The following is a 13,625-nucleotide window of genomic DNA, read 5'->3' on the forward strand; positions in this document are numbered from 1 at the left end:
CTCATCAATTGAAGGACATCTAAGTTGGTTCCACAATCTGGCTATTGTGAATTGAGCAGCTATGAACATTGATGTGGCTGTATCTCTGTAGTATGCTGATTTTAAGTCCTTTGGGTATAGGCCAAGGAATGAGATAGCTGAGTCAAATGGTGGGTCCATTCCAAGTTTTCTGAGGAATCTCCATGCTGCTTTCCAGAGTGGCTGCACTAATTTTCAGCCCCACCAGCAATGTATGAGTGTACCTTTCTCCCCACATCCTCTCCAACACCTATTGTTGCTTGTATTCTTGATAATCACCATTGTAATTGGGGTGAGATGGAATCTTAGTGTAGTTTTGATTTGCATTTCTCTTATTACTAAAGATGTTGAACATTTTTTCATATGTTTGTTGATTGCTTGTAGATCTTCTGTGAAGTGTCTGTTCATATCCTTAGCCCATCTGTTGATTGGGTTATTTGTATTCTTGGTGTAGAGTTTTTTGAGTTCTTTATAGATTCTGAAAATTAGTGCTCTATCTGAAGTATGCATGGCAAACATTTTCTCCCACTCTGTAGGCTCTCTCTTCACATTGCTGATAGTTTCCTTTGCTGGGAGAAAGCTATTTAGTTTGAATCTATCCCAGTTATTGATTCTTGCTTTTATTTCTTGTGCTATGGGAGTCCTATTAAGGAAGTCTGATCCTAAGCCAACAAGTTGAAGATTTGGACCTACTTTTTCTTCTATAAGATGCAGGGTCTCTGGTCTGATTTCAAGGTCCTTGATCCACTGTGAGTTGATTTTTGTGCAGGGTGAGTGATAGGGGTTTAATTTCATTCTGTTGCATATGGATTTCCAGTTTTCCCAGCACCATTTGTTGAAGAGGCTATCTTTTCTCCATTGTATGTTTTTGGCACCTTTGTCTAGTATGAGAAAACTGTATTTATTTGGGTTTGTGTCCATGTCCTCTATTCTGTACCATTGATCTACCTGTCTATTTCGGTGCCAATACCATGCTGTTTTTGTTACTATTGCTTTGTAGTATAGTTGAAGTTCTGGTATTGCGATACCCCCTGTTTCATTCTTCCTGCTAAGGATTGCTTTAGCTATTCTGGGTTTCTTATTCTTCCAGATGAATTTCATGATTGCTTGCTCTATTTCTGTAAGGTACATCATTGGGATTTTAATTGGAATTGCATTGAATCTGTATAGCACTTTTGGTAGTATGGCCATTTCGACAATATTAATTCTGCCTATCCAAGAACATGGGAGATCTTTCCATCTTCTAAGGTCTTCCTCAATTTCTTTCTTCAATGTTTTGTAGTTTTCATTGTAGAGATCTTTTACCTCTTTGGTTAGATTGATTCCCAAGTATTTTTTTTTTTTTGAACTTTATGAAAGCTACAAAACAATTTTTAGTGTGGCCATACCATTTTGTGTCCCTGCGAGCAATGTACAAGAATTTTAGTTGCTCCGCATCCTTGACAGCACTTGCTATTGTTGCTTTATTATTTTTTATTATTTTTTTAGCTATTCTAATAAATGTATAGTAGTGCCTTATGCTGGTTTTAATTAGCATTTCACTAATGACTAAAGGTAATAAGCATCATTTTGTGTGCTGTTTATCATCTGTATATCTTTTTTGGTGAAGTATCTGTTCAATTCTTTTGCCCACTTAAAAAATTTGGTTGTTTTCTTATGTTTAGATTTGAGAGTTCTTTGTATATATTGGCTGCAAGTCGTGTGTCAGATATACTATTTTACATATATTTTTTCCCAGTCTGTTCCTGTCTTTTCATTCTCTTAACAGAGTTGTTTGCATAGAAAATAGTTTAATTTTGACAAAGCCCAATTGTATTTTTTTTCCTTATGGGCTGTGATTTTTGTTTTGTATATTAAATTTTTCAGTCCTGGATTTTTATATGTTAAAAGTAAAAGTAGTTAAAAAAAGAATAAATTCCTGCTACCAATAATTCATCATCTATACATAATACATTTGCTCTATCTCCTAAATGTGAAATCAAATAAAAAAATTAGATAATTTATGCAGAAAGAACCAAAGTAGACTTAAGAAAGATGATATAAGGATCTAATGATGAAAAATTTTACAATAAATAAGTTTTTTTTAATCTTCTTCAATAGAAACCCCCATGCTTTATTGAGGTTTGAAATGCCTATTCATTTATTTACCCATTTATTTACTATAACATTTTTACAGAGTGCCTACTATGAGCTTGGTACTATGTTCTTTATGGGAATACCTAGATGAATAGAATGGAAGACAAAACTTTCAATAAATAAATCAACAGATCATAACTAAGTAAGACATGATTGATATATATATGTTCAAAGTAAACCCTGCTTCTTTTTGTACATATAATGGTTCTATTACACTTATCTCAGTTTGAAACTTTTTTTTTCTTTGTGTGACTACTTGATTTAAAGTCTATCTCTCTCAGGGTGCGCTTCAGGAGAATAAATACAACATACGTTTTTATCATTGTGCCTGGCACATAGCAGAAACTGGATTAACAGTCATTGAATAGATGTAGTGCCTGCTATTGAAGTACAGCCCGGAGGAGCTGATAATTCGGCCCCTGGCAGTTTTGAAGACTTCATTAAAAAGGTGACATTTGAAGTGAATCTTAAAGCTGAGACAGGAACTTGCTGTTGAGGGGAGAGGAGGGTTGAGGGGGGAGGGAAGGGCAACAGCCTAGCACTGGGAGGTTTCAGACACAGACTGTGAAGGTCCACTTCACTGACAAAAAGTTGCCTATGAGTGTGGAGGCAGGGTGAGGCCCACAGGGAAGGCTGGACTCAGGAAGGAAAGGCCTGCTGTTTCATCTTTATTATTTGGGGGACTGACAGAGATTTTAACCAAGTGATCACAACAGCCATTCTCAAATAGAGATGGCAGTATGGAGAGAAGAATGGTTAAAGGCTGTTGCTATAGCTCTGATAAGACAGAATAAAGGTCTGCCAGTGGCAACAGAGATGGTGAGGGATAGACCTGAAAGCTATTCCAGAAGACAGAATTATGGGATTTAGTGATTGATAAGATGTGAAGGATAAAGTAGAAGGAAGACTTAACACCTTAGCTTTACTGATGCCTGACGAATACTGTATGTTGGCAGCTAACATTTTTTTATATTACATGTTCTTTAGAAAATACAACAAAATATAAAGAAGAAAACAAAATATTACCCATTATCCCAACACAAAGATATAACCACGCTGAATCTCACATGCATATCATTCTATCCTTTTAAAATACATTTTTGAAAGATAAGGAAAGCCTAAGGATTCCATTTCTACCAGGCTCTCTGGTCCTGCGAACTGCCGTAATATGCTGAACTTCATTTTTAATTCAAATATTGTTTTAACTAAACTATGCACTGAATCATTGTTTAAAAAAAAAAAAATCAAATGAACTAGGTTCATGGTGGAGAACTGCAGAAGGCAATTTCTTCCCTGCAAAGGAAGCTAAATGAGTGGCAGCCATGACACCCTGGGCATGCCCTCATTAGTAACAGATTCTAACCTGCAGAGGTTACCTACCCAGATACTGAGGGACACAGCCAGGTTCAGTTTGATTAATTCATATTTAATCTTTTCGAAGTGCTGAGCCCTGCAGAAAGACAAACACAGGAGCATCTCCTTCTTGTTTGTCCAAAGATGTTAAAGGAGTGCTAATTATTTCTGTCCATTTGAACCCTGAGCTTGTGTAAGCTTGTACACATAAACTAACTGGGATTAAAAAAATTCAAAAGTTCAGGATCTGTTGATTCCAAATACCTTATCCTAACCCCCTCCCAAATAAAAGGATCATTTAGAAAAAAAAAAAAAAAGATAAAGGACGTTTTGATGTTGAAATGGAATAGATTATGAGGGAAGAAGAGAGGCAGGGAGATTCAAAGACGCCGAGAGAGAGAGAGAGAGAGAGAGAGAGAGAGAGAGAGAGAGAGAGAGAGAGAGAGAGAGAGAGAGAGAGAGAGAGAGACCTCTAAGACCCATGTAGCCATTGGGGCGGGCACCATAGCTAAGGTAATCTAGCAAGCGGAGTTACCAGGCTAAGAGGTGGTGGTGGGGGGGTGGGGTGGTGGCTGACTCTGGGCTACCTGTGGAGTCCTTCTTTCATACTGCCCTTAGGTCCCTCCCTTGTCACCCGAGTTCCCCATCAGTTTCTGGCTCAGCTCAGATGGATGAGGATAGGGATGAGTTCTGCGTGAACTCCAAGGCTCCCAACTGAAAAATCTAGGAGCGTCAAACATGATTTCAAGGAAGAGAAGGGTAGGTAGGATTGTGGGTTACTTGGGGGGAAGGGTTTGGCCGAAGGCGGGAGGATTATGCCCTGGACGTTTCCCACCAAAACCCATAACGAAATTCCCATTTCCAAACAAATATCTGCCTCCCCACCCCTGTATCCACCGCCTCTCAGCCTGGGTCCTCAATTGTAAATGTCAAGCGGCTTCCGCATGCTGTGGGGTTTGGAACTCCACTTGCTCTTCAGTTCCAGCTCAAGTTCAGCGGGTTTCTCGCAGGGGCAGGGCAGAGCGTGAGACTTGGCCTTGGGCTCTTACGATCTGCCAGGCTTCCCACACGTAGTTGCTGGCCAGGGTGAGATGGGCGGCTTAGGGAGAGGCACGGGGGCGGGGGGTTGCGCACAGGAAGGAATCGGCAACCTGAGCAAACACTGCTCGCTCTGGACGCTTACTGGGAACAGGCTTCCCGGGCAGGTCCCAAATTCCCCATCTTTTCCGCTCACTCTGTTGGTCAGAGCGCGGCGCCGGGACGCCCCACCTGAGCTAGGCGGACGTCTGCTGCGGGCGGGGAGTTTGCAGACTTGGCGCTCAGGCTTACTCTCCCGGAGTTGGGTCGCGCGCGCCGGACCAATGAGCGCGTACCGCGGAGGGCTCGGCTCCTCCTGCGCTCACTGATTGGCTCCACGACCTGAGAGGCCGGGCTGGCCGGCCGCAGCAGCGGGCGCCCGCGAGTGCTGGGCGCGAGTGGGAGTGGCGCGCGCGCCCCCCGCCGGCCCCCGCCCCTGTCCCTCCCCGCCGCGCTCTCTGTCCCTCCTCCTCCCTCCCTCCTTCGCTCCCTCCCTGCGCTCCCGGGCTCCGGCCGCGCGCTGGCGGGGCTCCGCATTGCACACTCTGGGGGCGCCGCAGTGTTCGTGGGATGGGGCAGCTGGCTGCCGCTGGCGCTCGGAATCCGCGGGCAGCCCGGGTGAGTAAAGACTGGCTTCTCCGGGGAGCACAAAAGGAGACGCGGCTGGTTGTAGGGTCCTCCAGCTGATGCCCGGCCTGAGCCAAGCCTGGGAGTGGGCTGAGTCGCTGGAACTACCCAGCTCTAGTACAGCCTTCACCCCCGCCCCAAGGCCAGCGGAGCTGGGGTGGCGGCCTCTACACCCCGCTGTGGTGTTTTGCTTCGGACTGGATAGAAAGCGCTGCGCGTGTGTCCAGAGGGGCGTGTGTGTGCGTGTGTGTTGTGCTGGAGCGAGGTGGGGTGGGATGGAAATGTCAGCAGCTGCCAAGTTCAAGGCTGGAGGAATCTTCTCCAGGAGTAATTCGGTACGGTCTCAGGGCCAAGCGTGCATCCACCAGGAACTCCAGCTGGAGAGAGTTCCCTGGTAGCGGAGTGGCAGCACCCCACATGTTGCTGCGGGGGGCGGTGTTAGTGGGTGATGGGGAGCCGGTTGCGGGAGGTGCACTATGTTGGGCCACCTCCCAGCTACTGCGAGAGGGTGCTAGGCCCTTAGACAACCCACTCCCAGGATCCTGAGCGGAGACTGTCCACCAAGTGTAGGGACTTCGTCTGGGCTTGACTTGGTGACCTGTTTTCTTTTTGGTAACAGCAGTTCGGTTGATTCATATTTGACCAAGCCATCAATTTCAACCTAAAACTCTCTGTATTTTTATCTGACTCATTTTCACCCCAACCACAGTTTCACCACTTCTGCCAGTACTCCCTCCAGACCCTCAACCCCCATAGAACCTACTTTTTATTTTATGGTTCAAACTTGGTATTTGGACATGATTGTTTCCAGAGTAGTCCCAGGTATCTTAGTGTCACGATCACTTGCCATCCTAGGGGTCTCGAGAGACTTGTTTTAATTTGATGGCATTGGGGGAGGTGGAAACATCTTTGATAGCGACTTGTTGGTAGAACAGCATTGACCTCCCAGAGCACATGACAAAAACAATGTTAAGCTTCTCCCTTCGCTAACCTACCCAAGGTGTGACCTCCAAAATTCAATTTTCTTTGTGGGAGGCAAGGGAGTTTAGATTCTCCAGGGGAAAGCTTATTTCTTGTTAAATTGACTTGCGGTGACATACACTCTGTTCTGCTCTGCTCTGGCCAGCCATTGCAGATGCCATGATATTATTAGAGCAATTCCCTTAAAGCCATTACATTTTCTTTCCAGTGAAAGGAACTCCAAGTAGCTGTTTAAAATTTCCCATCTGCACCTTATTTCTGTGGAAGACATGAATGGTTACTGTATATGTGCTCACGTGTACCAAGTTTGCAAAAGATATTTGTGCAATCGTCCATGAAATGGCTTAATGCACATTTATGTTAAACCCATTTAAATGTAAAACATCTATCTGTTTTCAATTTTAGTTTCCTCCTCAACCAAAGGCACTGGAATGAAACAGGACTTAAAAGAGTATTCCTTGTTTGAATAGAGGTTTACTGCACTCTAGTCCTGAGAGCACACAGTAAGCTTTTTGAGCTCATAGATACTAAAACCTGGTAAAAATTGTGCACTGGTTTCTTAGGTTAAAAATATCAGAAATGCTTCCAGACCAAAAAAGGTAGACAGAGTTCATGGGGCTATATTTTGAAGTTGTTGATAGTTTTTGTAAGGTGAATGTTTATAACAGAGAATGCATAAGATGGACTGATTCTAGGCAAGTATTGCCAAGTAAAATACCATACCATATTTTGTATCATACTGTACAGTTTACATGGGACATTGAAATCTACTATTAAAGTGTCTGTGAGGAGGTCGTTTTTATCACCCTCATTTTACAGATGGAACAGCTGAGGCTCTCAGAAGTTGAGTTTTCTGAGGTGAATGACAGCATTCAAATTCAAGTCATTCCTAAATCCTTCCCTCCCTTCTTCCTTATTTCCTCTCCCCTTGCCTCCATTTCTTCCTTCTTGCTGGGTGACATCTTTGGTGTTTGCCTCCTTCTAATTCTGCATCTCTTTTATTGTTCAATCCATAGCTTCAGGGACCATGATGTACTACTCCTGAAAGACTCTGCTCTCTGCCTTTTAGCTCCCACTAAAGTGTGGGCTGATAAAGATTTAACGAGAAAGCTAATAATGATTTTAAGGAACCACCCTTTCATTTTATTATTTTTAGTAGTAAGTTGTTCAGGATACAAGTAATCATAACCCTGAAGAGTGATGTCCTAGTGGTAGTGTTTCAGGAAAATCATCAGTAATGTCAGGAATGTTCCAGAAATATGTAAATTTTCTACTTTATAAGCAGAAACTCCTCATAAACTCTATAGACAATTAACAATGAAGTCTTAAATGATTATTTCATTAGTACTATTCTTGTTTTAAAAAGAATTGACAAAACAGATGACTTAAACCTCTAAAGTAAAAAGGCATCCATTTGTGAAAAGTCCTGAAATCCTTCTTAACTAGTGTACAAATGTGGGAGAAGAAATTGATTAAAGAGAAATCATATTTCCACTTGCATAGCTAGCAATAAGAAACTTAGAGCTATCTGCCTATCTGATTATTTAGAGAAGCCCAGAATTTGCAGATCTTTTCTTGGAAAACTATTGCTCACATTATTTATTTGTGACATTGCGCAATGTTTATTAAGATGAATGGTGTTAATTTTGTTTGCATTAATGTGGGTAGGTGTTGAGTTTAGTAATGTCTTGGTTAAGTATGTGGGCTTTGGGTTCAAGTTATGGCTTCACATGCCATGGGACTTCAGAAAATGATTGAACCTCTATGTTTCAGTTTCTTATGTATAGCACATGAATAATGCACCTACCTTGTGCAGTTTTTCAGTTTACTTCTTCAACAAATATTTAGTAATTTCCTAGTATGTACTACTCTATTCTACATGCTAGGGATACACGAGTTTACAGTCTAGCACCTGAGATCTGATGATGTAATGCATGTAAAGTGCTTAACATGGGATATGACACGTTATAAGTGACCCCATGATTTTTAGTTGTTGATATCACACATTCATTCAGGAAATGTTCACTGAGTACATACCAGATATAACAGATTGGAGTATATAGTGACGAATTTAATTTCAGTTTAATTCAGTTCAGTGTTCTAATGGGAGAGAGGACTCCAAAGACAGATGTCAAGTACATAATCATTTCCTAAGAGGGATTTCAATGCTGACACTTGGGGCAGGGGAAGAGGGCAGGAAAGAAAGACATACTTAAAAAAACCAAATAGCTGCCGGGCGCAGTGGCGCAGACTTATAATCCCAGAGGCTTGGGAGGCTGAGATAGGAGGATCATAAGTTCAAAGCCAGCCTCAGCAAAAGCGAGGTGCTAAGCAGCTCAGTGAGATCTTGTCTCTAGATAAAAATACAAAATAGGGCTGGGGATGTGACTCAGTGTTCGAGTGCCCCTGAGTTCAATCCCTGGTATCCAAAACAAAACAAACCGAACCAAACCAAATTGCTCATTAGAAAGTGGGGAATATATAAATTGTCTTATGGGAAACCACATATGGTAAGAAAAATAAAGACCTTGTACTCAAGCTCTTTAAAACACTAAATACATAGGGAAAAAATAAAGGAAAGAAAAAATGCTTAGCTATATGTAATGCAAAAGGAATATTTGAAGGGTTATGTTATTAAATTGAGCCCATAAAGAATGATAGCTCCTGTGCACACTAGACAAAGATGAATTTGGAAAAAAATCTTCATTATATATTTCTAAAACAATAGTGAAAGACAAATACTGTGAAATGAGGATTGTGGAAGCACTTGACTTTCATCATACAACATATACTTAGAGATAAGAAGGGATAAAATAGAGTACAAATGGATTATTTGCTTCTGTTTTTGCTGAGTAATATTCCTGTACTTAGGCTCTCTCAAGCAGTACACACACTGAAGGTAATATATCAAGAAGTGGCAGGTGCTTAGGATACTCCAGACCTAATCAGCACACCAGATACAAATAAATCACCAAGACCAGATGGCCTTTGCCCAAGTATGTTGAGGAAACTTGGTGTGTGACAGTTCTTTGGGACATTGGTGGGACTTTGGCTGTTGCCCAGTGGGGCTCCTGTCAAGGAAAGGGTTTCAGGAAAGATCCTGGGGCCATTAAACCAGATCCACATGATTGGGAGATAAATATTCAAAGCAAATGGATAATAACAAATAATGACTTATTTTGGAGAAAGGAGGAACAATCTATTAGAGCTAAAGGAGGAAAATATATTTGCTAAGTATTGTAGAACGTGTAATTTTTTAATCTTTCAAAAAGCCCATTGAAGTAATGAGTCCCAGTTCCCTCTGTATTCACAGTCTTGTTATGAATGGGAAGCTGGCCAAGAAACAAGGAACAAAAGTGGAGATCAATAGGTACTTCTGAGTGGACAAATAGGCTCTTCCAGGAGGTAGTTTGGAGATCATCTTATTTAACACTTGTACAAATGTTTACAGATAATAGGCAGTTCTTATGGTAAGTAAAAACCAAGCTGCTAAAGTTGAACTATGGGAATAACATAAAAGACCACCTAAATGGAAAGAAAAATAATAGAAGATTAAAGTCAAAGAGGAAGATTGAAGATAAGTGTACTTGGGAAAAGCAATCCCAAGCACATTTCCAGGAGATGGTTTTAAATTCTTTTCCCATCAACAGCTAACATAACTGGGCTAGTATCTTAGCTCTCTTAAAAAAAAAAATTGCCCACCAAGCTTAAGTCAATGTTAATAAATTAAGAGTAGGATGTACAATTCTGTATTTGTGTGATACTATTTTAAAAATATATAGTTAAGTTTATGTAAATCCTCTGTATCTGTTCATCTGTTAATATGGAGAGAAATAATCAAAATATTATGTATTGCAAGTGATTTTTGTTGTCTTTTCTTTAACTTCAATATCATCCAGATTTTCTATAACAAACATGTATTGCTCTTATGAGAAAGAATGTTAGGAAAAAAAGGTTTATTATTCTAACTGAAGATGGATAAAGGCAAGCTTATTTGATGATGATCATTTCTACCTCCTGAAAATCTGTAGTTGAAAATTTTGCCTTGTTATTTTCCCACCTGAATTTTCTTTCTCTAGAAGGCAGCATTATAGCAGTGATTTTTTTTTAAATCTTGGATTTATGGAAAACCACAGAACACCACTGCTTTTGTAGATAGTGAGAGCTGAGAATCTAAAGGGGTCCCATTTTTTGCCGTAACTATTAGGCTGTGAAGAACCAAGTTATGGAAGCAGTGCTGTTACCCATCTAGAATTGAGGCCCCTTGAGGACAGGGACCAACACTGTTTCTTTCCGCACTGATAACACAATGCTTTCCTTGGTGCCTGCTGCAGAGGAGTCTACCAGTAAACATTGTCGAATGTTCTGAACTGAATGAAAGGACTGAAACTTTCATAGATGCACAAAAATTTGTGATAAGAAGAGTGCCTCTGGCTCATTGTACCCTCTGAGGTCCTAAGATTCACTTATCTTAGTTTAATCTTCTTCCTGTAGGTCATCCTGATATTCCTGTATCATATAACCCTGGGCCATGAAAGTAGTTTGGGTTGGTCATCTGGGATCTTCCAGTTTATTCCCGACTTTTGTTCCAGATCTTGTCACTTGCATCCATCTCTTACTTCATTTTGTTTCTGTGTTTTGGCTCTGAATTTTACCTCTCTCTCAGTCTTTGGCTTGGGTTCATCTTTTTTCCTCACTGTGAATGATCCCAGTTAGCTTTGGTAAACTAGAGTCTTTGCAAGAGAGCATTTTATATCCAAAACTATTAAAAATTAATAATCGAACATTTCTACAATCTGAGTATTGGTGCCCCCCCATTCATATGTAGAACTTAATACCTAATGTGATAATGTAGAGAGATGGGGCCTTTGGAGCACAGCCCTCATGAGTGGAATTAGTGCCCTTAAAAAAGAGATCGAAGGAAGCTTCATGCCCCTTCTGCCAGTGAGGATGAAGCAACAAGGCACCATCTAAGAGGCAGAGAGTGAGAACCCCCACCAAACACAAATCTGTTGGCTCCCTGTTCTTGGACTTCTGAGCCTTGGGACCTGTAAACGATAAATTTCTGTTGTTTGTAAATGAACCAGTCTAAAGGATTTTGTTATAGCAGCTTGAAGAGATTAAGACAGATATTAACACTTGATCCCCTCAAGGGATTTAGGAGTCATTGTTTATTGTTCTGTAACACCAAATCAATAAGGTGCTGTGATCAAAATGTCCAATAATTTACTTGACATTATCAGAAAGAATCTTAGCAGAAGAACAAAATATTTATCTTGTCCATATATAATATCTGTGCATATGCTATAGCGTTAAACTCTTGTGCCATTTCTCCAGAAAGACAGACATGAAGAAATCAGATAAGAACACTCCACTGATCAAGTTAGTGCCAGGGTTGACAGTGAGGACCTAGGGGAAGTACGTGTTATCTGATGAAAGAATGTAAAGATAAGAACTCTCGCTTGGGAAGATAAAGGCTGAAGGGATAGGATCCTACTACCTAGAGAGGATCTTCTTAAGTTCAATTAACCTGATTCTAAGACTATATTGGATCACCCCAAAGGCTGACTAAGCCACAGGGTTATGGGGCAGTTATTCCTATTGGAGAGAGGACTTGAATGTTCCACATAGCACAGTTCAGGAGTGAGGAGATGACACTCATACTGGACAGAGGTGGGGGAATCTAGCTTAGAAGGCTCATGCTACTAGGTGCCAAAGTCTCTTATAACAACTCCATAGGTAAAGCTTCCACTGCTCACCCAAGGGAGGTGCACAATTTTGAGAATCACATTCCTCAGAGAAGCACCAAACACGGTGTCTCATCAGAAAATTTGAGTTTTCTCGTCGTCTGCCAATTAGGGGTCATAGTAATAACTGGTTTCTATGGCATTTAACTTCTGTTAGGTTGACATTTTTACCCTTATCAGGTTGTTGACACAAAAGAGTTAGAGACCCGAAGTCAAATTCTAATGCACACAGTTACAAATAGAGTGAATTTGGGCTGTTTATCATGAAATTGAAAAATCAACAACCCAAACTAGAATAGAATTGTTATTTGAAAACAAAAGGATTTTAGTTAGAAAGTACTTAGCTCAAGGACTATGTAATTTCATCATCTTCTGTCCTACCATCCCACTGGCTCATCCTGGCTTTCTTTTGCTAAGAGGATGCAGAATGAAATTTAAGAGCCTAAAAAATGTTCAGTTGTATGCATGTATGCAGTATGATGGGTTGTTAGGCAAAATGAATATTGGGTATAAAATCTTCATCTTTGATAGAACTTTTAGAAATCATAGATGTAAGAATTCTTTTTTGGTACTGGGGAGTGAACCCAGGGGTGCTTAACCACTGAGCCACATCCCTGGCCCTTTTTATTTTGAGAGAAGTTCTCATTAAGTTACTTAGGGCCTGCTAAGTTGCTAAGGCTGGCTTTGAACTTGTGAACCTCCTGCCTCAGCCTCCTGAGCTGCTGGTATTACAGGCATGCACCATCACACCTGGCAAGAATTCTTATATCTAGGACTGTTCAACTATTTCTGCCTGCTGCTTTGAAGTCATGATTGTTACTTATCAAAAGAAATATCTTTAATTATTCCAAATTATTAAATAACAATGCAATTAATGTGTTTGAGTAGTGGGTTTGGGGTGAATATTTTTTAAAAATATACTTCTGGATATTTTAATGCCCTGAAAAGCAAGAGAAATAAAGACTGTATTATTCTCATCTCATCTCATTTTTTTTAGTAGCAAATAATATAATAAATTAGCAAGTGTGTACATAATTTAGGGTTCCATTCTAAACATCTAGAAATACTTGTTCCTTTATGCCATTAAAGCAATTTAGGCAATGTATTCACTTATGTACACTTATAATAATAGCATTTATTATCCTCTACTTTTAATTTGCATGGCTTTTCATCTACAGCATTCTACCTGTTTGTAAGAGGTTGTGTTAATTTTCCATGGCAGGTAGGCAGTAAAGGTGAGGGTGTCTAGGCTCTCCTCTGTTGTAATTCTGACTCTACCACCTGCAACCTGTGTGATCTTGAGCAAGTTATTTAGTTTCCTCCAGTTTAAGTGGTTGACTGACCTTTAGCCAGTTGCTTACCCACTGACTAGGCATCATTTGCCTCAACTTTAAAATCAAGGGATTGCACTAATTAAACTTTCAATCCCCAGATGAGTAGGAACCAACACATTTTTTTGACATTTAAAATTTCCATTAATGCTGATCTAATAAAATGGTTTTGATTAACTTAAAGTGTAGCATAATTTGGATATATGGACCGAACTAGGTTAAACATACAAGAATTCTTGGCTTCTAAGGAGCATAAGATCTGTACTAAATAATTTAAAAGAGCCAGCATCTCCCCAGAATTTGTTCTTTTCTCACTATGTAGACATTCACTGTTCTTTGACTTGATTATCCATGT

General features: G+C 40.4%; 1 protein-coding gene across 4 annotated transcripts in view; it reads left to right on the forward strand.

Annotated features, from left to right (window-relative positions):
* The first annotated feature begins 5,069 nt into the window (after nt 1-5,069).
* LYPD6 (LY6/PLAUR domain containing 6) overlaps nt 5,070-13,625 on the forward strand; it is a 138,964-nt gene continuing 130,408 nt past the window's right edge. For 2 of the 4 annotated variants that reach the window (XM_079134389.1, XM_079134390.1), the window contains exon 1: nt 5,093-5,202. The gene's annotated coding sequence lies outside the window, so the exon portion shown is untranslated. Of the gene's footprint in view, nt 5,203-13,625 lie in introns of all 4 variants that reach the window. The other 2 variants (XM_079134387.1, XM_079134388.1) reach the window with 2 other exon arrangements.

Source organism: Sciurus vulgaris (genome assembly GCF_902686455.1).
Source record: "Sciurus vulgaris genome assembly, chromosome: 3".
Classification (NCBI taxonomy): Eukaryota; Metazoa; Chordata; class Mammalia; order Rodentia; family Sciuridae; genus Sciurus; species Sciurus vulgaris.